The 25,455-nt window shown below is 34.1% G+C and overlaps 1 long non-coding RNA gene across 1 annotated transcript; it reads left to right on the top strand.

Annotated features, from left to right (window-relative positions):
• Positions 1-3,517: 3,517 nt before the first annotated feature.
• On the top strand, positions 3,518-5,178 carry LOC110925917. The gene is made up of 3 exons (XR_002584859.2): positions 3,518-3,594; positions 4,505-4,570; positions 5,012-5,178. It is a non-coding gene; the product is annotated as an uncharacterized LOC110925917 (long non-coding RNA).
• The last annotated feature ends 20,277 nt before the right edge of the window (positions 5,179-25,455 follow it).

The raw sequence follows: 25,455 nt of genomic DNA, 5'->3' as shown, positions 1-25,455 counted from the left end.
CTAGTACTTCTCCTTGGGGCGCTCCCGTTTTGTTTGTCAAAAAGAAAGATGGATCATTTCGTATGTGTATCGACTATCGTGAGCTCAACAAGCTTACTATCAAAAACCGATACCCTCTTCCTCGCATTGATGACCTCTTCGATCAATTGCAAGGCGCGACCTGCTTTTCAAAGATCGATCTTCGTTCTGGGTATCATCAACTTCGAGTACTCGAAGAAGATGTACCTAAAACCGCTTTCCGCACGCGTTATGGTCATTACGAGTTCGTGGTTATGCCCTTTGGTTTGACCAACGCACCTGCTGTTTTCATGGATTTAATGAACCGCGTGTGCAAAGCATACTTGGACCGTTTTGTGATCGTCTTCATCGACGATATTCTCATCTATTCCAAGACGCAAGAAGAGCATAAGCGACACTTGCACCTTATCCTTGAACTCCTTCGTACTGAACGTCTATACGCCAAATTCTCCAAGTGTGAATTTTGGCTAAAAGAGGTTCAATTCCTTGGTCATACTGTCAACGAACTTGGAATTCACGTTGACCCCGCTAAAATCGAAGCTGTGAAGAATTGGATCGCACCTAAATCCCCATCTGAAATCCGTTCGTTTCTTGGTCTTGCTGGTTACTATCGTCGTTTTATCTCCAACTTTTCAAAAATCGCTGTTCCTTTGACCTCCTTGACTCAAAAAGAGAGACCTTTTGTTTGGGGTCCCAAACAAGAGGAGTCTTTTCAAACGCTCAAGGACATGCTATGCAATGCTCCTATCCTAACGCTTCCTGATGGTAACAATGATTTTGTCGTGTATTGCGACGCTTCAAACCTCGGCCTTGGTTGTGTCCTTATGCAACGTGACAAGGTTATCGCTTACGCATCGAGACAACTCAAAATTCATGAGAAAAACTATACTACCCACGACCTTGAACTTGGTGCAGTCGTTTTTGCATTGAAGATTTGGCGACACTACCTTTATGGTACTAAATGTGTGGTCTTCACCGACCATAAGAGCCTTCAACACATCTTCAACCAAAAGGAACTAAACATGCGTCAACGTCGTTGGGTGGAATTGTTAAACGACTACGATTGCGAAATCAAATACCACCCAGGTAAAGCGAATGTAGTAGCCGACGCTCTTAGTCGTAAAACTCATGTCAAAAGTATCCGTTGTTTCCAACTCGTCCACGATCTTCAAAATCGCATACGTAACGCTCAGTATACGTCCGTTAATGAGGGTAACCTCTACAACGAGATGCAATGTGGTGCTGAAAATAGTCTCGTGTCCAAATCTGATGGCATTTTATACTATCTCAATCGCATCTGGATTCCCAACCGTGATGATCTTCGCAAATTCCTGATGAAGGAGGCCCATAACACGAAGTATTCTATTCACCCTGGTGCCGACAAGATGTACCATGATATGCGTACATCCTATTGGTGGCCTGGAATGAAGAAGGATATAGCCACCTTCGTCTCAAAATGTCTCACTTGTTCCAAAGTGAAAGCTGAACATCAATGTCCCTCTGGCTTACTCAAACAACCAAGAATTCCTATCTGGAAATGGGAGAGCATTGCCATGGATTTTATCACTAAGCTTCCTCGCACTACTGCTGGTCATGACAGCATTTGGGTAATCGTTGATCGATTGACCAAGTCAGCTCACTTCCTCCCTATTCGTGAAGATTTCAAAGTCGAGAAATTGGCTAAGGTCTACATGAAGGAGATAATCTGTCGTCATGGTATTCCCATCGACATCATTTCTGATCGTGATGCTCGTTTTACGTCTCGTCTCTGGCAAACTTTTCAATCTGCTATGGGTACTAAACTCAACCTTAGCACTGCCTTCCATCCTCAGACTGACGGTCAAACCGAGCGTACTATCCAAACCTTAGAGGATATGCTTCGTTCATGCGTAATAGATTTTGGTGGCAACTGGGATTCACACTTGCCCTTGGTCGAATTCTCGTACAATAACAGTTATCACGCGAGTATTCAAATGGCACCTTTCGAAGCATTGTATGGTCGCAAGTGCCGTTCGCCTATTTGTTGGCACGAGATTGGTCAAGCCCAAATCACCGGTCCCGAGCTTATACAAGAGACGACGGACAAGATTTTACAGGTTCGAGACAACTTATTGAAAGCCAGGAGCCGACAAAAGAGTTACGCTGACAAAGGACGCAAACCTATGGAATTTGAGACAGGTGACTTCGTGCTTCTCAAGGTATCCCCTTGGAAGGGCGTGGTTCGATTTGGCAAGAAAGGGAAACTCGCACCTCGCTACGTTGGTCCTTTCAAAATTCTCGAGAGGATTGGCGAGGTTGCGTATAGACTAGACCTGCCCGAAGAACTCAGCAACGTACACCCCGTCTTCCACGTGTCCAACTTAAAGAAATGTCTAGCTGACGAAGGACTCCACGTTCCTTTCGAAGACTTGCAAGTCAACGAAACGCTTCACTTCGTGGAAAAACCGGTCGAAATCATGGACCAAGGAACCAAGCAACTGAGGCGCAGTCGAATTCCTATTGTTAAAGTTCGATGGGAAGGAAAACGTGGCGCTGAATTTACTTGGGAGCTCGAAAGTGAAATGAAGTCGAAATATCCTCATCTCTTCCCTACGTCTTCCTAAATTTCGGGACGAAATTTCCTAAAGGAGGGGAGACTGTAACGCCCGGCTATTTTCGTACTTTCCATTTATAGCAAGTCTTGTTCGTATTTCTATTTTTGGAAGCTTATTCCTTTTGTATCTCGTATTTCGTTTCAAACCGTTGTAAATCTGGGACTTCGATCGTAATGAAATTGATCTTTTGTTTATACATGCTTATACATTGATATGTGCATTCGTTTGATACTTTGGTCATAATGAAATTCTATTTTTTATACATGCTTACACGTGTTGCAATACTCGGGTTATACGTTACCAATCTCGAATTCATACGCGCAACCGATACCCGACGTACTGGTACTCATAACATATACATGCTTGTTAACTATTAGATACGTGGTTAATTCTAATAATATATTAGTAATAATAATAATCCTAATAACATAATAATAATAATAATAATAATAATAATAATAATAATAATAATAATAATAATAATAATAATAATAATAATAATAATAATACAACAAACATCAACATTCGTTGATGTTGGCATTTCAAATATTACTTTTCATAAAAAAAAAATAAATAAATAAATAAAAAGAAAGAAACAAAGGTAACGAGTACAGCCTCTTTGGCAACTTTTTTTTTGAGTGTTAAAACCACCTATGAATATTAATCTTGATTAATGGAAAGTTGTTTAAATAATTAATACAATATCTAACCTTTTATGTAACAAAAAGAAGATAGTTGATGGCTGAATCAGCCAGCCTTCCGTGTGCAAGCCTCGTAGGCAGCAACAATTTCTTTTTTTTTATTTGTTTTAACCCCCAACTAAACTCTTAAATGCCAACCAAACTTAAACCCTAATCCTTCCCTATAAATACCCACCTTCTCCAAGCACTTAGACACTTTCAACACTCTCTAATCTCTACAAAATCACTCTCAAAGTTCTTGCAATTCAGAAATTCGGACAGATTCATACCTCCTTACAAAAGTGAGCATAACTTGCTCAAAACTCAACCAAATCACTTGATTCTTCTTTCTAAATGCTTGGATAATCTTTGGGCTTGATTCCTTGATCTCTCCTTGGAGAAATCAGACCTGGAAATACCCTAAAAGTGTCCATAAACTTTCTGTTGTGTTTTTAAAAACTTTCTAAACTCTTGTTTACTTCAAACAAACTTGTGTTCTTATGCTTCTAGTCTCTTGTATGATTAGTAAAGCCAAACCAAGGTTGTTTTACACTTAATAGGAGTGTCTAAACACTCTAAACTTTCTGTTTTAATCGAGTTCTTAGCTCATAAGTGGTGTCAAGTCTTGAACTTGAAGATGGTGTGACTACTTGGCTAGCCTAGGCTAACCTACATACATGTCCACACACCACTTGATGTTTTGCTTAGTTAGTTGTATTATTTCTTGTACATATCTATGAGGTTCCTAAAGAGAAGATTCGTCTTCCTACCTCCTACATGACCACATGTTAATAAATCATTCGAGGTACCAAAGTGGAGGGTTTCACCTCCCACCTCCTACTTGACTTATATGACACCAAGAGGTACCAAAGTGGAAGGTCCAACCTCCCGCCTCCTACATGACTAAGTAAATTATTATGTATATTATAACTATGATAAACCTTAAAACCGAACCCTTGGTAGTGATTATATAAATCCCCTATCAAGCTAATAAGTTTATCACTATGTGTGTAGTTCCTTGTCACGATTCTAATAGGTCTTGAACCTATGAAATCACATAAAAATCCTTAGGGATTACTATAGTGTCAAGACAAGTGCTAATACCATAGTGAATATTTTCATAATATTTACTTTTTCATTCTTTGAATCTTAAAGTCCGAATATCCCATCTTTCTTCCAAATTACTCATACACCTTGACCTTCCTCTTGTAGGATAACTTGGTGTTCCCCCCATCAAATCAACTCTTCACGGATTCAAGTGGGAAAGCTTGCAAAACCGTGAGTACACTCGACCCATTTACATTTTAAACCACTTTTGGGTTGTAACATGATACCATACAAAATTACACTTACACACACATAAACATGCTTTATGAACTCAATCCGTTATACATGCTACTTGTTATGCTAGATAATACATGCTTTATGCCATTACTATGTTATACCCTCGCTTAACAATTATAGCGCTATAGGAGTAGCACACCACCCGACGGGGGATTGTTAGGTCTTTATACTATACGGTCTCGTCACATTTGTGGCGAGGGATGCTAAATACTAGTGGACACTTTGGGTTTAAATGTAATGTTATGCATGCTAATTACCTCGCTTACAAATTGCCATGTGGATTTGAGTAAAATGTTTTTATACTTATGCTATGCTATTTAAACCTTGTGTACTCGCCTTTGCTTTTGCATTGAATTTTATTTTAACATGTTACAGGTTGATGATGATGATGCCATGAAAATGAAGTAGCAATGATGCCTAGATACACATATAGACGTTAGGTTTAAATGTTGTATCAAATTTTGATTATGTTGCTACGAATTTCTTTTGAACTTGTTATTTGGATTTCCTTGTATGTTTGACTATTTATCTATGAAATGAAATCGGTTTATTAAATATTGTCACAAATAGCGTTATGATGTCTCTAGCAATCTTCACACTTCGTCTCATCCCGATGTTTCCGCCATTGGTTGGGGTGTGACAAATTAGGTAGGATTGCCATACTTTTCTCTAGTCTATAGTAGGAGTACTCTGATACCAGATTGGTATCAGAGCCATAACTATAGGGAATTAGGAATGCCTTGCTTTGCCTAGTCTATAGTTTAGGAGCTTTCTCATTTATTTGCTGTTAAAGACATTATTCCTTTCTCTCTTCTTTGCTTCCCTCTATTCTTTTGGACTTCTAATATACAAGCCTTTCCTAAGGCTAACACAATACACACATGGAAGCTTTGCAGACACTCTTACAACACAATCGAAATGATTCATCAAGATAGGGGTGATTCCCACACTTGGTGATGATTTTCACTCAGCTATACTTTGATTTTTGCACGAAATCTACCCTCAAGTTAGGAGTGAGTATCCAAACCTTGTTGGGAGTTTTCCATTTCATATTCTAGTGGACCCTCATCTTTGGATGAGTACCAACCACATTAGGGTACGATGTTATCAAGTTAGAGGTGAAACTCGCATCTTGTTTAACTAGTCCCATTCCTTGATTTTCGATCTCGCCAAAGTTTCGATTTTCCCAATCGATTAAGGACGTGTAGTAACTGGAAGGACAAACATCGTTAGTCTCTCCTCGATGAGAGTGTTTGTCTATTAGGCCAAAGCACGTCTCCTTAATTCGAAAAGGATTTCGATTCACTTTGGAATAGTCTTATGTTACGTTCCGTGACAATCCATGTTTTTATGATAAATCTCTTTTTATGTTATCTCAATTATTATGTTTTACGTTAAATCTCTTTTTATGCTATCTTAATTTTCTTGTGTTTTACATTTGTATGTTTTTCATTTCAATTTAATACACGCATACTAATATGTTATACTGGATTCGTGATTACTGGGTGATTCTTATGTGATGAACTTGTCTTTTAACCCACACCTTAACATGTATAGCACTATGCGTAGTGCTATAGGAGTAGCGCCCGCCCGTATTCTAGTGGTCATGTTAAGTCTTTAAATTGCGGTACACGATGGGTTGACCTGTTCATTCACATGCCAGTGATACGTTAATCTTGTTAACTAAGTGTGTCATGTGGTTTATTCTGAATTTTATGCTAATATCATCAAGATAGGAGTGATTTCCTTACCTTGACAATTAGCTTCGCTCAATTTTCAACTCCACCAATGAGCTAGGGGTGATTTCCTTACCTCAGAGGTAGTTGCCAACTCTTTTTCGTTTTCAACAAAACTTTATATTTGAGCGTTATCTCATTTCAAGTTTGGGAACACGAATCAGTCTTCTTCTTAAGATTTCGAGGACGAAATCTCCTAAAGTAGGGGAGACTGTAACATCTCGTATTTTCGATCTTTCCATTTTTGGCAAGTCTGCTTGTACTTTCTATTTTTGTAACTTGTACCTTCGTGGTATTTGTATCTAATTCCAAATTGTACTCGAGACTTGAAATCATAATGAAAATGCATGATTTTATCCATATTTGTGTTTAAATGCTATGTATTGTTGAAACAGTTGATAACACGTTGAAACTATGTTAAACACATAAAAACAGGAAAATTACATCTTAATCTCAGCTCTTTAATTCATCGTTGCCAAGAGATTACCCTAAACCGTACAAAAATTGGGAATTTATACGCTAATTCGGTAAAAATATTGAAATTTGTGTTAAAATGATTTTTATATTATTTTATTAATATTTTAGATAAATAAAATAACAATTTAAATTAAATAAATAAATATTTTTCTGAATTTTTATTGATTTTAAGCGTTTTCGTTAGTTAATCTAACGCCGTTAGTGAAAACCCGGTTAAATAGCCTAACCAGGTTAGTTTTACTAAAGGGCAGCACTAACTGAGTTGGAAAACTCAGTTAGTGGCTAACTCAGTTAGTTAAATCTATCAGTTATAAAAAAATGGCCTTTTATGCGTTGGATCGGAATCGAACCCGCGACCAACAACAACTCAAACAGCGCACAAACCAACTGGACTACCTCGCAACATGTTAACAAGTTGGATCTGTTTTGTATTTAAGCATTCATTTATTTCGAATTTAAAATCAAACAACAAACCGCCAAACAGCTTCATCTTCTACGTCCATTCGTTTCTTCTTCTTCTTCGATTGTTACGGGTGACCCTTCTGTTTCAGTAACCGAACACCCTCATTCCTTTATAAAACCCAATCAAAACTTCATCATATCGTTCCTTTCAAACGAATCAAACCCGAAACGAAACCGAACTACATCTCCGTCACCTCTCGCCGCCGGAGTTCACCACCACCGGTCCACCTTCTCCGGCCACCACCTCCGACCGTCTCCGACCATCCGGTAACATTTTCCGCCTTCTTTTCTTTCTCCGATCGTTGAACTGTTATAGGATTATTATTATTATTATTATTATTATTATTATTATTATTATTATTATTATTATTATTATTATTATTATTAATATTATTATTATTATTATTATTATTAATATTATTAATATTATTAATATTACTATTATTACTATTATTATTATTACAATTATTATTATTATCATTATAATAAAACAGATTATTAATATTATTATTTATAAAATCAGATTTATTTAAATCTGAAATAATTATTTTTCAGAATTATAATTCTATTATTTATTTTTCTTTTTCAGATATATATATTTCAGAATTGTATTTAATTATTTAAAATCAGAAATTTTTATAATCAGATATCTTATTTTCTGATTATTAATTAAATCAGAGATTTATAAATCAGATTTATTTACTAAAAATAATTCAGAATGATTATTATAATTTTCAGAATTATTTATATCAGATTTGTTTATTTTTTTTAAATCAGAAATTATATTTCAGAATTTTTATTTTCTGTTTTATTATTTATTTTTAAATCAGAATTTATTTTCAGATTATTATAAAACAGAATTTATATTTAATATCAGATTTATCACTTTAAATAAAATCAGAAATTTATAAATAATCAGATTTATAATAATTATTTATTTATTAAAAACAGATTATTAATTTCAGAATTTTATTTCTTATTTATTTAAATCAGATTTATAATTATTATTTATTTAAATCAGTTTTATTATTTCAGAATTTATAATTATTATTCCAGAATTTTTACTTCTTATCTAATTAATTCAGCATTTTTATTATTAAATATATTTCAGAATTATTATTTTGTTATTTAAATAATCAGAATTTTTATTTAAATATCGGAATTATTTTTTTAGAATTTTATTAATTATTTCAGAATATTAGTTATTTCAGAATTTTTATTTTATATTTCAGAATTATTGTTTATATATTAAATCAGAATTTTTATTTTAATAAAAACAGAATTTATATTGCATTTACTTATAAATTCCAGAATTCATTATTTAAATTTTCAGATTTATTGTCTTATTTGATATAACTAGAATTTTATAAATAAGTTATTAATTATAGAATTGTTAATTAATGTTAACTTATTTATTTTAGATAATTTTATACATATTTAAATTCTTATTTGTTTAATCCAATATTTTGGAAATCCTATTTGTGATATTTTGGTTAATCTTTATTTTATCTATTTATTTGTCATAAATTATTAAATATATAAGGCATATAATTTATATAAATTAGAGATATTAATTCTATTTTATTGATTGCCTAGTTAATTAATAATTCCCAAAATTCCCAATAATTGATAAATCCTTCCAACTTAATAGGGTAATCTTCTTGTGCACATCTCTTGGGATTCTATCAGTCTATTATTCTATCTTATACCAATAAACGCAACGCACTCTAAGGTGAGTATACATGACCCATTTTCTATTTTACACTTTTGGGTGTAGTATGCATTTCCTATATCAAAAACACTATGTTAAACATTTTTGCACTATCTATCCACATTTCTTGTGAATCTATTTGACTCATGTTAATCATGTTATGCTAATGTTAAACATTTATGACTGTGTGTTCATTAACTTTGCAAGCCTCCCCTAACAATGGCAGCGCTGTAGGTTGAGAAACGCCCCTCCCATAATATTATGGGTATTGTTAGGTTTTTATTCTATGTTACCACCCTTCTTGGGTTAGGCTATGTTAATTGCGTTAAACTTTGGTTTGAACACATAGATTTCATCGTTACGAGTATAACTGTTAATATGATCTCATGTATTCACGTAGATTTGATCAAGTTAAACTATTTTAAACCTATTATGCTATATTCAAACTTGTATACTCGCCAACATGTTTTGTTGACTTTATTTTAAATGCATACTGCAGGATGAGGAATCAAGATTCGAAGAATTGATTAGGATGGCTTAGAAACCCACCTAGAAATAAATCATGTATTATGTTGTTATTTCCTTTTGTGACATTATGTATGAACCTTTGGAATTTTAATAAATGAAAATTTAATTATATTGTCACATTTAGTGTTATGATGTCTTTGAATAGTTTGTACGTCTCATCCCGATGTTTCCACCATCGGTTGGGGTGTGACAGATTGGTATCAGAGCCATAACTATAGGGAATTAGGTAGAATTCCTGTACTTTTCCCTAGTCTATAGTAGGAGTACTCTGATACCAGATTGGTATCAGAGCCATAACTATAGGGAATTAGGTAGGATTGCCATACTTTTCTCTAGTCTATAGTAGGAGTACTCTGATACCAGATTGGTATCAGAGCCATAACTATAGGGAATTAGGAATGCCTTGCTTTGCCTAGTCTATAGTTTAGGAGCTTTCTCATTTATTTGCTGTTAAAGACATTATTCCTTTCTCTCTTCTTTGCTTCCCTCTATTCTTTTGGACTTCTAATATACAAGCCTTTCCTAAGGCTAACACAATACACACATGGAAGCTTTGCAGACACTCTTACAACACAATCGAAATGATTCATCAAGATAGGGGTGATTCCCACACTTGGTGATGATTTTCACTCAGCTATACTTTGATTTTTGCACGAAATCTACCCTCAAGTTAGGAGTGAGTATCCAAACCTTGTTGGGAGTTTTCCATTTCATATTCTAGTGGACCCTCATCTTTGGATGAGTACCAACCACATTAGGGTACGATGTTATCAAGTTAGAGGTGAAACTCGCATCTTGTTTAACTAGTCCCATTCCTTGATTTTCGATCTCGCCAAAGTTTCGATTTTCCCAATCGATTAAGGACGTGTAGTAACTGGAAGGACAAACATCGTTAGTCTCTCCTCGATGAGAGTGTTTGTCTATTAGGCCAAAGCACGTCTCCTTAATTCGAAAAGGATTTCGATTCACTTTGGAATAGTCTTATGTTACGTTCCGTGACAATCCATGTTTTTATGATAAATCTCTTTTTATGTTATCTCAATTATTATGTTTTACGTTAAATCTCTTTTTATGCTATCTTAATTTTCTTGTGTTTTACATTTGTATGTTTTTCATTTCAATTTAATACACACATACTAATATGTTATACTGGATTCGTGATTACTGGGTGATTCTTATGTGATGAACTTGTCTTTTAACCCACACCTTAACATGTATAGCACTATGCGTAGTGCTATAGGAGTAGCGCCCGCCCGTATTCTAGTGGTCATGTTAAGTCTTTAAATTGCGGTACACGATGGGTTGACCTGTTCATTCACATGCCAGTGATACGTTAATCTTGTTAACTAAGTGTGTCATGTGGTTTATTCTGAATTTTATGCTAATATCATCAAGATAGGAGTGATTTCCTTACCTTGACAATTAGCTTCGCTCAATTTTCAACTCCACCAATGAGCTAGGGGTGATTTCCTTACCTCAGAGGTAGTTGCCAACTCTTTTTCGTTTTCAACAAAACTTTATATTTGAGCGTTATCTCATTTCAAGTTTGGGAACACGAATCAGTCTTCTTCTTAAGATTTCGAGGACGAAATCTCCTAAAGTAGGGGAGACTGTAACATCTCGTATTTTCGATCTTTCCATTTTTGGCAAGTCTGCTTGTACTTTCTATTTTTGTAACTTGTACCTTCGTGGTATTTGTATCTAATTCCAAATTGTACTCGAGACTTGAAATCATAATGAAAATGCATGATTTTATCCATATTTGTGTTTAAATGCTATGTATTGTTGAAACAGTTGATAACACGTTGAAACTATGTTAAACACATAAAAACAGGAAAATTACATCTTAATCTCAGCTCTTTAATTCATCGTTGCCAAGAGATTACCCTAAACCGTACAAAAATTGGGAATTTATACGCTAATTCGGTAAAAATATTGAAATTTGTGTTAAAATGATTTTTATATTATTTTATTAATATTTTAGATAAATAAAATAACAATTTAAATTAAATAAATAAATATTGAGTTAACTGCCATTTTCGTCCCTGTGGTTTGGTCACTTTGGCCATTTCAGTCCATTTTTCAAAAAAGCGCCATTTTCCTCCCCGACGTTCTGGAAAGGTGCCATTTCAGTCCAAAAATCATAACCCAGTTAAGTCGGTTAGTAAATAAGGACTGATTGTGTAAATTTGTAACATAAAGGACTGATTGTGTAAATTTGTAACACCACCACCACTAGCCCTGCCACCACCACCACTCCGCTGCCACCGCCACCACCACCACTCCGCTGCCACCGCCACCACCACCACCACTCCGCTGCCACCACCACCACCACCACCACCACTCCGCTGCCACCGCCACCACCACCACTCCGCTGCCACCACCACCACCACTCCACTGCCACCACCACCACCAATTTTGTTGATGATAATGTTGTTGCTGCTGTTACTGTTGCTTCCTTCAAATATTAATAGAGGCGATGATGATGATGAATTTGTCGTTCATCACCGCACCACCACAGCCCTGCCACCACCACTCTCACAGATGTCAACAGTGTCATCTCCCCCAAAGCGGTCAACAGAAGGTCAAACAGGAAAGTCAACGGCTCAAATTAACGACCAAAATCAGGTTATATTCCAATTAACCTGGTGCAAACATTGTACAAGTATAAACGAATGAACCGGAACAAGAAAAACGAACCGTTAACGGCTGGAACGACGTGTTGACTGATTCCGGCCACTGTGAAGATTCCGGCGAAGTTGCAGGTTCGGTTCCGGCTAAAATCGATGTGTTTGAGCATTGTGAGGGGTGTAAAATGTTTGTGGGGATCTAAGGAACTTCAGATGTCCGTTCAATTCGACCCAGATCGACAGAAACAGAAGATTAACACGTGGGGGTGTGGGGTGTCGGAAAGATGGTCGGATTTACTCCGGTCACCGGAGTAGAGAGGTAAAGGTGATGGTGGTGGTGATTGCAGAGCATAGAGAGAGTAGAGAGAGAGTGTGTGGTGGTGGTGATGGCAGTGGTGGTGGTGGCAGCGGAGTGGTGGTGGTGGCAGGGCTGTGGTGGCGGTGGTGGTGGTGGCAGTGGAGTGGTGGTGGTGGCAGGGCTGTGGTGGCGGTGGTGGCGGTGGCGGTGGCGGTGGTGCTGGTGGTGGCAGCGGAGTGGTGGTGGTGGCAGGGCTAGTGGTGGTGGTGTTTAATATTTACCTAAATGGTCCTTTATGTTACAAATTTACACAATCAGTCCTTATTTACTAACCGACTTAACTGGGTTATGATTTTTGGACTGAAATGGCACCTTTCCAGAACGTCGGGGAGGAAAATGGCGCATTTTTGAAAAATGGACTGAAATGGCCAAAGTGACCAAACCACAGGGACGAAAATGGCAGTTAACTCATAAATATTTTTCTGAATTTTTATTGATTTTAAGCGTTTTCGTTAGTTAATCTAACGCCGTTAGTGAAAACCCGGTTAAATAGCCTAACCAGGTTAGTTTTACTAAAGGGCAGCACTAACTGAGTTGGAAAACTCAGTTAGTGGCTAACTCAGTTAGTTAAATCTATCAGTTATAAAAAAATGGCCTTTTATGCGTTGGATCGGAATCGAACCCGCGACCAACAACAACTCAAACAGCGCACAAACCAACTGGACTACCTCGCAACATGTTAACAAGTTGGATCTGTTTTGTATTTAAGCATTCATTTATTTCGAATTTAAAATCAAACAACAAACCGCCAAACAGCTTCATCTTCTACGTCCATTCGTTTCTTCTTCTTCTTCGATTGTTACGGGTGACCCTTCTGTTTCAGTAACCGAACACCCTCATTCCTTTATAAAACCCAATCAAAACTTCATCATATCGTTCCTTTCAAACGAATCAAACCCGAAACGAAACCGAACTACATCTCCGTCACCTCTCGCCGCCGGAGTTCACCACCACCGGTCCACCTTCTCCGGCCACCACCTCCGACCGTCTCCGACCATCCGGTAACATTTTCCGCCTTCTTTTCTTTCTCCGATCGTTGAACTGTTATAGGATTATTATTATTATTATTATTATTATTATTATTATTATTATTATTATTATTATTATTATTATTATTATTATTATTATTAATATTATTAATATTATTAATATTACTATTATTACTATTATTATTATTACAATTATTATTATTATCATTATAATAAAACAGATTATTAATATTATTATTTATAAAATCAGATTTATTTAAATCTGAAATAATTATTTTTCAGAATTATAATTCTATTATTTATTTTTCTTTTTCAGATATATATATTTCAGAATTGTATTTAATTATTTAAAATCAGAAATTTTTATAATCAGATATCTTATTTTCTGATTATTAATTAAATCAGAGATTTATAAATCAGATTTATTTACTAAAAATAATTCAGAATGATTATTATAATTTTCAGAATTATTTATATCAGATTTGTTTATTTTTTTTAAATCAGAAATTATATTTCAGAATTTTTATTTTCTGTTTTATTATTTATTTTTAAATCAGAATTTATTTTCAGATTATTATAAAACAGAATTTATATTTAATATCAGATTTATCACTTTAAATAAAATCAGAAATTTATAAATAATCAGATTTATAATAATTATTTATTTATTAAAAACAGATTATTAATTTCAGAATTTTATTTCTTATTTATTTAAATCAGATTTATAATTATTATTTATTTAAATCAGTTTTATTATTTCAGAATTTATAATTATTATTCCAGAATTTTTACTTCTTATCTAATTAATTCAGCATTTTTATTATTAAATATATTTCAGAATTATTATTTTGTTATTTAAATAATCAGAATTTTTATTTAAATATCGGAATTATTTTTTTAGAATTTTATTAATTATTTCAGAATATTAGTTATTTCAGAATTTTTATTTTATATTTCAGAATTATTGTTTATATATTAAATCAGAATTTTTATTTTAATAAAAACAGAATTTATATTGCATTTACTTATAAATTCCAGAATTCATTATTTAAATTTTCAGATTTATTGTCTTATTTGATATAACTAGAATTTTATAAATAAGTTATTAATTATAGAATTGTTAATTAATGTTAACTTATTTATTTTAGATAATTTTATACATATTTAAATTCTTATTTGTTTAATCCAATATTTTGGAAATCCTATTTGTGATATTTTGGTTAATCTTTATTTTATCTATTTATTTGTCATAAATTATTAAATATATAAGGCATATAATTTATATAAATTAGAGATATTAATTCTATTTTATTGATTGCCTAGTTAATTAATAATTCCCAAAATTCCCAATAATTGATAAATCCTTCCAACTTAATAGGGTAATCTTCTTGTGCACATCTCTTGGGATTCTATCAGTCTATTATTCTATCTTATACCAATAAACGCAACGCACTCTAAGGTGAGTATACATGACCCATTTTCTATTTTACACTTTTGGGTGTAGTATGCATTTCCTATATCAAAAACACTATGTTAAACATTTTTGCACTATCTATCCACATTTCTTGTGAATCTATTTGACTCATGTTAATCATGTTATGCTAATGTTAAACATTTATGACTGTGTGTTCATTAACTTTGCAAGCCTCCCCTAACAATGGCAGCGCTGTAGGTTGAGAAACGCCCCTCCCATAATATTATGGGTATTGTTAGGTTTTTATTCTATGTTACCACCCTTCTTGGGTTAGGCTATGTTAATTGCGTTAAACTTTGGTTTGAACACATAGATTTCATCGTTACGAGTATAACTGTTAATATGATCTCATGTATTCACGTAGATTTGATCAAGTTAAACTATTTTAAACCTATTATGCTATATTCAAACTTGTATACTCGCCAACATGTTTTGTTGACTTTATTTTAAATGCATACTGCAGGATGAGGAATCAAGATTCGAAGAATTGATTAGGATGGCTTAGAAACCCACCTAGAAATAAATCATGTATTATGTTGTTATTTCCTTTTGTGACATTATGTATGAACCTTTGGAATTTTAATAAATGAAAATTTAATTATATTGTCACATTTAGTGTTATGATGTCTTTGAATAGTTTGTACGTCTCATCCCGATGTTTCCACCATCGGTTGGGGTGTGACAGATTGGTATCAGAGCCATAACTATAGGGAATTAGGTAGAATTCCTGTACTTTTCCCTAGTCTATAGTAGGAGTACTCTGATACCAGATTGGTATCAGAGCCATAACTATAGGGAATTAGGTAGGATTGCCATACTTTTCTCTAGTCTATAGTAGGAGTACTCTGATACCAGATTGGTATCAGAGCCATAACTATAGGGAATTAGGAATGCCTTGCTTTGCCTAGTCTATAGTTTAGGAGCTTTCTCATTTATTTGCTGTTAAAGACATTATTCCTTTCTCTCTTCTTTGCTTCCCTCTATTCTTTTGGACTTCTAATATACAAGCCTTTCCTAAGGCTAACACAATACACACATGGAAGCTTTGCAGACACTCTTACAACACAATCGAAATGATTCATCAAGATAGGGGTGATTCCCACACTTGGTGATGATTTTCACTCAGCTATACTTTGATTTTTGCACGAAATCTACCCTCAAGTTAGGAGTGAGTATCCAAACCTTGTTGGGAGTTTTCCATTTCATATTCTAGTGGACCCTCATCTTTGGATGAGTACCAACCACATTAGGGTACGATGTTATCAAGTTAGAGGTGAAACTCGCATCTTGTTTAACTAGTCCCATTCCTTGATTTTCGATCTCGCCAAAGTTTCGATTTTCCCAATCGATTAAGGACGTGTAGTAACTGGAAGGACAAACATCGTTAGTCTCTCCTCGATGAGAGTGTTTGTCTATTAGGCCAAAGCACGTCTCCTTAATTCGAAAAGGATTTCGATTCACTTTGGAATAGTCTTATGTTACGTTCCGTGACAATCCATGTTTTTATGATAAATCTCTTTTTATGTTATCTCAATTATTATGTTTTACGTTAAATCTCTTTTTATGCTATCTTAATTTTCTTGTGTTTTACATTTGTATGTTTTTCATTTCAATTTAATACACGCATACTAATATGTTATACTGGATTCGTGATTACTGGGTGATTCTTATGTGATGAACTTGTCTTTTAACCCACACCTTAACATGTATAGCACTATGCGTAGTGCTATAGGAGTAGCGCCCGCCCGTATTCTAGTGGTCATGTTAAGTCTTTAAATTGCGGTACACGATGGGTTGACTTGTTCATTCACATGCCAGTGATACGTTAATCTTGTTAACTAAGTGTGTCATGTGGTTTATTCTGAATTTTATGCTAATATCATCAAGATAGGAGTGATTTCCTTACCTTGACAATTAGCTTCGCTCAATTTTCAACTCCACCAATGAGCTAGGGGTGATTTCCTTACCTCAGAGGTAGTTGCCAACTCTTTTTCGTTTTCAACAAAACTTTATATTTGAGCGTTATCTCATTTCAAGTTTGGGAACACGAATCAGTCTTCTTCTTAAGATTTCGAGGACGAAATCTCCTAAAGTAGGGGAGACTGTAACATCTCGTATTTTCGATCTTTCCATTTTTGGCAAGTCTGCTTGTACTTTCTATTTTTGTAACTTGTACCTTCGTGGTATTTGTATCTAATTCCAAATTGTACTCGAGACTTGAAATCATAATGAAAATGCATGATTTTATCCATATTTGTGTTTAAATGCTATGTATTGTTGAAACAGTTGATAACACGTTGAAACTATGTTAAACACATAAAAACAGGAAAATTACATCTTAATCTCAGCTCTTTAATTCATCGTTGCCAAGAGATTACCCTAAACCGTACAAAAATTGGGAATTTATACGCTAATTCGGTAAAAATATTGAAATTTGTGTTAAAATGATTTTTATATTATTTTATTAATATTTTAGATAAATAAAATAACAATTTAAATTAAATAAATAAATATTTTTCTGAATTTTTATTGATTTTAAGCGTTTTCGTTAGTTAATCTAACGCCGTTAGTGAAAACCCGGTTAAATAGCCTAACCAGGTTAGTTTTACTAAAGGGCAGCACTAACTGAGTTGGAAAACTCAGTTAGTGGCTAACTCAGTTAGTTAAATCTATCAGTTATAAAAAAATCGCCTTTTATGCGTTGGATCGGAATCGAACCCGCGACCAACAACAACTCAAACAGCGCACAAACCAACTGGACTACCTCGCAACATGTTAACAAGTTGGATCTGTTTTGTATTTAAGCATTCATTTATTTCGAATTTAAAATCAAACAACAAACCGCCAAACAGCTTCATCTTCTACGTCCATTCGTTTCTTCTTCTTCTTCGATTGTTACGGGTGACCCTTCTGTTTCAGTAACCGAACACCCTCATTCCTTTATAAAACCCAATCAAAACTTCATCATATCGTTCCTTTCAAACGAATCAAACCCGAAACGAAACCGAACTACATCTCCGTCACCTCTCGCCGCCGGAGTTCACCACCACCGGTCCACCTTCTCCGGCCACCACCTCCGACCGTCTCCGACCATCCGGTAACATTTTCCGCCTTCTTTTCTTTCTCCGATCGTTGAACTGTTATAGGATTATTATTATTATTATTATTATTATTATTATTATTATTATTATTATTATTATTATTATTATTATTATTATTATTATTAATATTATTAATATTATTAATATTACTATTATTACTATTATTATTATTACAATTATTATTATTATCATTATAATAAAACAGATTATTAATATTATTATTTATAAAATCAGATTTATTTAAATCTGAAATAATTATTTTTCAGAATTATAATTCTATTATTTATTTTTCTTTTTCAGATATATATATTTCAGAATTGTATTTAATTATTTAAAATCAGAAATTTTTATAATCAGATATCTTATTTTCTGATTATTAATTAAATCAGAGATTTATAAATCAGATTTATTTACTAAAAATAATTCAGAATGATTATTATAATTTTCAGAATTATTTATATCAGATTTGTTTATTTTTTTTTAAATCAGAAATTATATTTCAGAATTTTTATTTTCTGTTTTATTATTTATTTTTAAATCAGAATTTATTTTCAGATTATTATAAAACAGAATTTATATTTAATATCAGATTTATCACTTTAAATAAAATCAGAAATTTATAAATAATCAGATTTATAATAATTATTTATTTATTAAAAACAGATTATTAATTTCAGAATTTTATTTCTTATTTATTTAAATCAGATTTATAATTATTATTTATTTAAATCAGTTTTATTATTTCAGAATTTATAATTATTATTCCAGAATTTTTACTTCTTATCTAATTAATTCAGCATTTTTATTATTAAATATATTTCAGAATTATTATTTTGTTATTTAAATAATCAGAATTTTTATTTAAATATCGGAATTATTTTTTTAGAATTTTATTAATTATTTCAGAATATTAGTTATTTCAGAATTTTTATTTTATATTTCAGAATTATTGTTTATATATTAAATCAGAATTTTTATTTTAATAAAAACAGAATTTATATTGCATTTACTTATAAATTCCAGAATTCATTATTTAAATTTTCAGATTTATTGTCTTATTTGATATAACTAGAATTTTATAAATAAGTTATTAATTATAGAATTGTTAATTAATGTTAACTTATTTATTTTAGATAATTTTATACATATTTAAATTCTTATTTGTTTAATCCAATATTTTGGAAATCCTATTTGTGATATTTTGGTTAATCTTTATTTTATCTATTTATTTGTCATAAATTATTAAATATATAAGGCATATAATTTATATAAATTAGAGATATTAATTCTATTTTATTGATTGCCTAGTTAATTAATAATTCCCAAAATTCCCAATAATTGATAAATCCTTCCAACTTAATAGGGTAATCTTCTTGTGCACATCTCTTGGGATTCTATCAGTCTATTATTCTATCTTATACCAATAAACGCAACGCACTCTAAGGTGAGTATACATGACCCATTTTCTATTTTACACTTTTGGGTGTAGTATGCATTTCCTATATCAAAAACACTATGTTAAACATTTTTGCACTATCTATCCACATTTCTTGTGAATCTATTTGACTCATGTTAATCATGTTATGCTAATGTTAAACATTTATGACTGTGTGTTCATTAACTTTGCAAGCCTCCCCTAACAATGGCAGCGCTGTAGGTTGAGAAACGCCCCTCCCATAATATTATGGGTATTGTTAGGTTTTTATTCTATGTTACCACCCTTCTTGGGTTAGGCTATGTTAATTGCGTTAAACTTTGGTTTGAACACATAGATTTCATCGTTACGAGTATAACTGTTAATATGATCTCATGTATTCACGTGGATTTGATCAAGTTAAACTATTTTAAACCTATTATGCTATATTCAAACTTGTATACTCGCCAACATGTTTTGTTGACTTTATTTTAAATGCATACTGCAGGATGAGGAATCAAGATTCGAAGAATTGATTAGGATGGCTTAGAAACCCACCTAGAAATAAATCATGTATTATGTTGTTATTTCCTTTTGTGACATTATGTATGAACCTTTGGAATTTTAATAAATGAAAATTTAATTATATTGTCACATTTAGTGTTATGATGTCTTTGAACAGTTTGTACGTCTCATCCCGATGTTTCCGCCATCGGTTGGGGTGTGACAACATCAATGACGAACTGTCTTTACTGACTGTTTAGGGTCACGAACACGATCCAACAAGTGGTATCAGAGCTCAGGACGAGGATTCATACCATTACAGCTTCAGATCATCGGATTTTCACTCTTCTACCCTTTCTTTTCTGATTTGAACATGTTTCAGCGGTGAAAATGATCTGAAATTGACACGTATCAAGCATATCACAGTGTTAACTAATCCCTGAGAGAATTGGACCTAAAATCGATCAAATTCATACAAAAATTTGAGATTTCGCTTGAAAACTAGTTCAAAAAACATGACGTCATCATATTCCGCTTGAATATTTCAAGCGAAACCTTTTTAAAAGTTAATTCCGCTTGAGATTTTCATCTGATTTCGCTCGAAAAAGTTGATTCCGCTTGAAATTCTGTGCAATTTCAAGAGAAATTACATCAAGTCAGATTCCGCTTGAAAGATTGTTTTTATTCCGCTTGAAAGGTAATTCCGCTTGAACCAATAGTGTGATTTCAAGCGAAATTAGTTAAATTCAGATCTCGCTTGAAAGTATTTTCTGATTTCGCTTGAAGCTATTCCGCTTGAACTTGCTGTTTTTCAAAACTTAAAAAATGTTCTAAGTGTTTGCTGATTTTTTCCAGGTACGTGCAAGATGGATGATCTATTCTTGAATCCGTTTAGTGACATGTATGCCTTTGCTGGAAATTCTGGTGACGATACATCTTCTAGCCACACCAATGAGAACACTCTGAGTACAAAGAAAAGCTTATCGGATGCCTTGGGTATGGAAAGTGCTTTCGGAACTTATAACAAACCCCCGAAGTTGATGGCTATCGAAGAGTACAGTCGGTGGGCAAAGAAGTTCAAAGAATGGTTAAAGGCTTTCGCTTATCCCAGCTGGAAGAGTTTAAAGAATGGATACATTGATGGAGGCAAAACTGGTGAAAGCTTAACGACAGCTGAAGAGATAGAATCGTTTGTTGCTGAGCAAAAATGCATCGCACTGCTATTTCAATCTGTTCGAGAAGATATAATATCCTTGACCGAGTACAAGACTTCTACAAATCTCTGGAAAATGTTGAAAGTTAAATGTTTGGGATGTGCAGAAATTGTGAAAAATAAAAAGAAACTGCTAAGAAAAGAGTTTGATTTATTTGGTTGTTTAAAGAATGAGTCAGTTTCTAAAATGATTGAGAGGTTTGGGCACCTGAAGTTGGAGGTGGAGAGGCATGAAATTTTCTATTCTCAAGAATAGCTAATCGACAAATTGTTTGATTCATTGCCAGATGAGATGGATTGGCAATATTATGCATTGATGTTGAAGAATACTACCAAGCCGCCAGAAGTGTTGACTGTAGATTTGTTAATTGAAAGACTGGAGAGTCACGAGCTAGAAATAAAGAAATCACACAAAGTCAATCACTCATCCTATCAACAGAACTTGGATTTGTATTATCCAAAAAGCATGATGCCAAAGAATACATCTCCAAAGACGGCATTTTCTGCTGAAAATCTCAACACATCAAACAAAGAAAGTCAAAGCAGTGGATTTCACAGTGGTTCTTCGTCACATTCAAGTCAATCAGATGCAAAGAACCTATTTCAATGCAACATCGCTATAGATTTAAAGAACGCTTAAAATTTCAGCGAGGAGTCTGCTAAACAACAGATGGTTTTCTTAGCATCGGTGCTAGAATCGTATGAAAGTCTTGTAGCAGGGAAGATTGGCAACGCCAACCTAACAAAAGAAGACTACGATCAGATTGATCCTGAGGAGATGGAATTGATCGACATAAGGTGGTGTATGGCTAGTGCAGTTCGTCGGGCACAACGTTTCATGGAGATAACTGGAAGGAAGTCGATTGGTGGACCATCTACCAAGTTGGGCTTTGACAAGTCTAAGGTGACATGTTTCAAGTGCAAACAGAAAGGTCACTTTAAACGTGAATGTCGGAATGCTTATGCCGATGAGTCTGAAAACCCATTTAGAGAAGATTACTACAAGAAAGCGAATTATTATCAAAATAAATCAGAGCCGCCAAGAATGAAGCAGCTTGAGGATAACAAAGAGAAATCTAGAGCTCTTGCGATAATTCATGATGATGAAGGTTTCGACTGGAGCGAGTTGTTACCTGAGGAGGATGCGGTTGGATATGCTTTCATGGCAAGATCTACTGAACCTGTTCCTTTTAAAGACACAAGAAATGAAGAACAGAAGTATGCTTAAAGAAAGATGATAGCTCAGAACAGAATGATCAGAATATCTGGTATCTATCTTGAAGCAAAAAGAGCGAGAAGATGGGATCCAGACAGGGAATGTTATCTTGACCCAGATGGAAACATTGCTATTGATGATAAGACCCTCGATATGGAAACCATAATCCAACAACTTGCTGATGAAGAAGATTATTGGCAAAAAAATGGTGGGGAAGCGAAGAGAAAGAGAAAGAAGAGAAAGAGAAAGAAGAGAAAGAAAAAGACGACAAGTCAAAGAAGATAGATGATGGAATCATTGACACGACTCAAGAGTTGAATGCTAAAAACTTGGGAAAGATGGCTGACAAGGTGTTGGCTGCTAAGGCACTTGAGGTAGACTCTAAATCCGTCTCTGAGTCTAAAAGCCAGGTTAGTTCAAACGCGTCAATGACTGAGTCAGGTAAGAAAGTCAATGGTGATGTTGACTGCAAAAATTGCATCAAAGAATGCAAACAATCACCTATCTCAGTGGTAAGAAGGTTGATGATCTGACTGCAAGAGTCAGAAGTGTTGAGGATCAGATTCTTGACCGTGATAAAATGTTGAAAGCTTCAACTGACAGATTAAGAGAATTAACTAAAAAAATTGAAAATGATAAAATTGACCAAAAAAAATGTTAGGAAGTAAAATGAGAAGTTAGTTCTTGAAAATAGTCAGATCACTGAAAATTTCGAGAAGCTTAAAAGCACGGTTAAAGATGCTGATGACAGAAATGGAAAAACATATAAAGAAAATGTTCATCTATCGAGTGTTCTTCGGATAAAAGAAGAATTAATCAATCAACAACTAATGAAATTGAAAAGTTGAAGCTTAAATTTCAAGAAGCTGAAACCGAAAATGAGCGAATCCAGTTGAAGCTAAAAAGTTACAACTCCGCAAGCTTTGTTTTGCAACACATTGTTCCAAAACCCATAGGCAAAAACAAAGCTGGAGAAGATGTCTTTTCGGATGGAACCGGGGTGGGTTTTCATCAAGTTCCACCACCAGTTCTAGACAATTATTCGAAAAAACAATCTGGGTTGGTTGATCTTGAAGATGAAAATGAAGTGAAACTTCCGGATACCATTGATGTCACATTTACATCTTCCAATGACGATAGTGTCCAAACTGAGGTGGTAAAAAGTGTGGTTGAGAATTTTCTCAAATACGATAGTGACACTACTGTGGAAGATGAATGTTTCTTGGACAAATACATTCCGAAACAAAAGTCCAAAAACAACTTAAATAATGAACCTACTCTTGTCATGTACAAGATATCGGGATCGGATAAGTTGTATTCGGATTCTGAGTTTCCTCTGGAGAATGTAAATGTTGCCAAGCTGACAAATGTGTTCAAAATGGTTGAAATCGAGTTGTCTGAAGTGAAAAGCTTAAAACAAACTAAAAGGCAAATGAATTTTGAAACAGATAAAGCTTACTACAAGAAACCTGTTGTTACACCAAGGTTTTATAACAACAATCGAAACAATTAGTCGGGTGGTTATGAGGGTGGTAAGAGTTATCAAAAGAGAAATGTCCAAAACAAGAAGTATGTGGAGAAGAAAGGGTTTGTGAACAGTTCAAGGTCAATGTCTGATGAAGAGAAAAAGATTTTTTCGAAATCGAACAAAGAGTTCTTTGAGCAGAAAGCTTCACAGCCTCAGTCTGAAGGCACAAGTCGAGTTGTTAACACTCGAACATGCTTTAAATGTAATCAAGTTGGACATATTGCACGAAAGTGTACCAACTTGAAGCCTAAGACTGAAGTTGTGAAGGTTCAAAAGAGAAAATTGTTGTGACTCAAAAGAAGAAAGTTGATCCTAAGGGAAAAGCTCCATTGCTTGTTGAGAAAAAGGTTGTGAAAAATGATAACATGAAAGTCAAAACTGAACCCGTAAAGAATATGGTAACTAAAAATGACAAATTTTACAAACGGGTTGCATCGGCTCAACAAATTTGGAAGCCTAAACTAGAGAAACAAACTTCAACTCCACAAGTGAAAAGGTGGTGAATTCAGTACCAATTGTGGATGATGCAAACTTTCCACCACTTCAGGCTAAAAATTCTAAGAAACAAAATGGGAAAGTTGAAGATAACACGGTATCACCCAAGGCTGGTCAGGCTTGGGTGGATATTTTCTTAATGTGAAAAACCTGACTTGCCGGAGCTTCCTTGATCGTGAAGCATGAATCGGCATCTTTATTGAAATATGTTTTTGAATCATTTTGTGGTTTGTGCAGGAGCTTCCAAGAATCGTTTCACGATGGATTATGGATAGTGGAGCTTCTCGACATATGACAGAGAAGACTGCATTGTTATATGATGTTAGAAATATCAATGGAGGTTATGTAGGATTCGCAGGAAATCAGGGTGGTAGGATTATTGGTGAAGGAACGTTATCCAATGGGATTGTAACGTTTGAAAGAGTTAACTACATTGCTGAGCTGGAGAACAATCTTCTGAGTATTTCTCAGATCTGTGACAGGATGTATACCACTCACTTCACTAACAAAGAATGTTTGATATTGAAGCCAGGATTTGTTATCCTTAAAGAATGGATTATCATGCGGGCACCAAGAGTCAATGATTTGTACGTGTTGGACATGAGCGTAGCTACTACTACCACAGGTCTGGCTCATTGTTTTGTGTCCAGAGCAACGGAGAAAGAATCAAGATTGTGGCACCACAAGATGGGGCATATACATCTAAGAAAAATGAATCATTTGGTTCATAATGATTTAGTTTTGGGTGTTCACATCAAAGGTTTTCATCTGGAAGGGGAGTGCATTAGTTGCGTCAAAGGTAAACAGAAGAAAAAGTCACACCCTAAAAAGCAAGTCAATTCAGTCTCAAGACCTTTAGAAAGAATTCACATGGATTTGTTTGGTCCTGTGAATGTGAAAGTATTACAGGAGATCGTTACTGTCTTGTGGTTACTGATGACTATTCCATATTTTTGTGGGTTTCATTCTTGAAGTCGAAAGAT

This window comes from Helianthus annuus, chromosome 17 (assembly GCF_002127325.2).
Source record: "Helianthus annuus cultivar XRQ/B chromosome 17, HanXRQr2.0-SUNRISE, whole genome shotgun sequence".
In the NCBI taxonomy this organism is placed as follows: Eukaryota; Viridiplantae; Streptophyta; class Magnoliopsida; order Asterales; family Asteraceae; genus Helianthus; species Helianthus annuus.
Note: the sequence above shows the minus strand (reverse complement) of the source record. Positions and strands in the feature narration are given on the sequence as shown.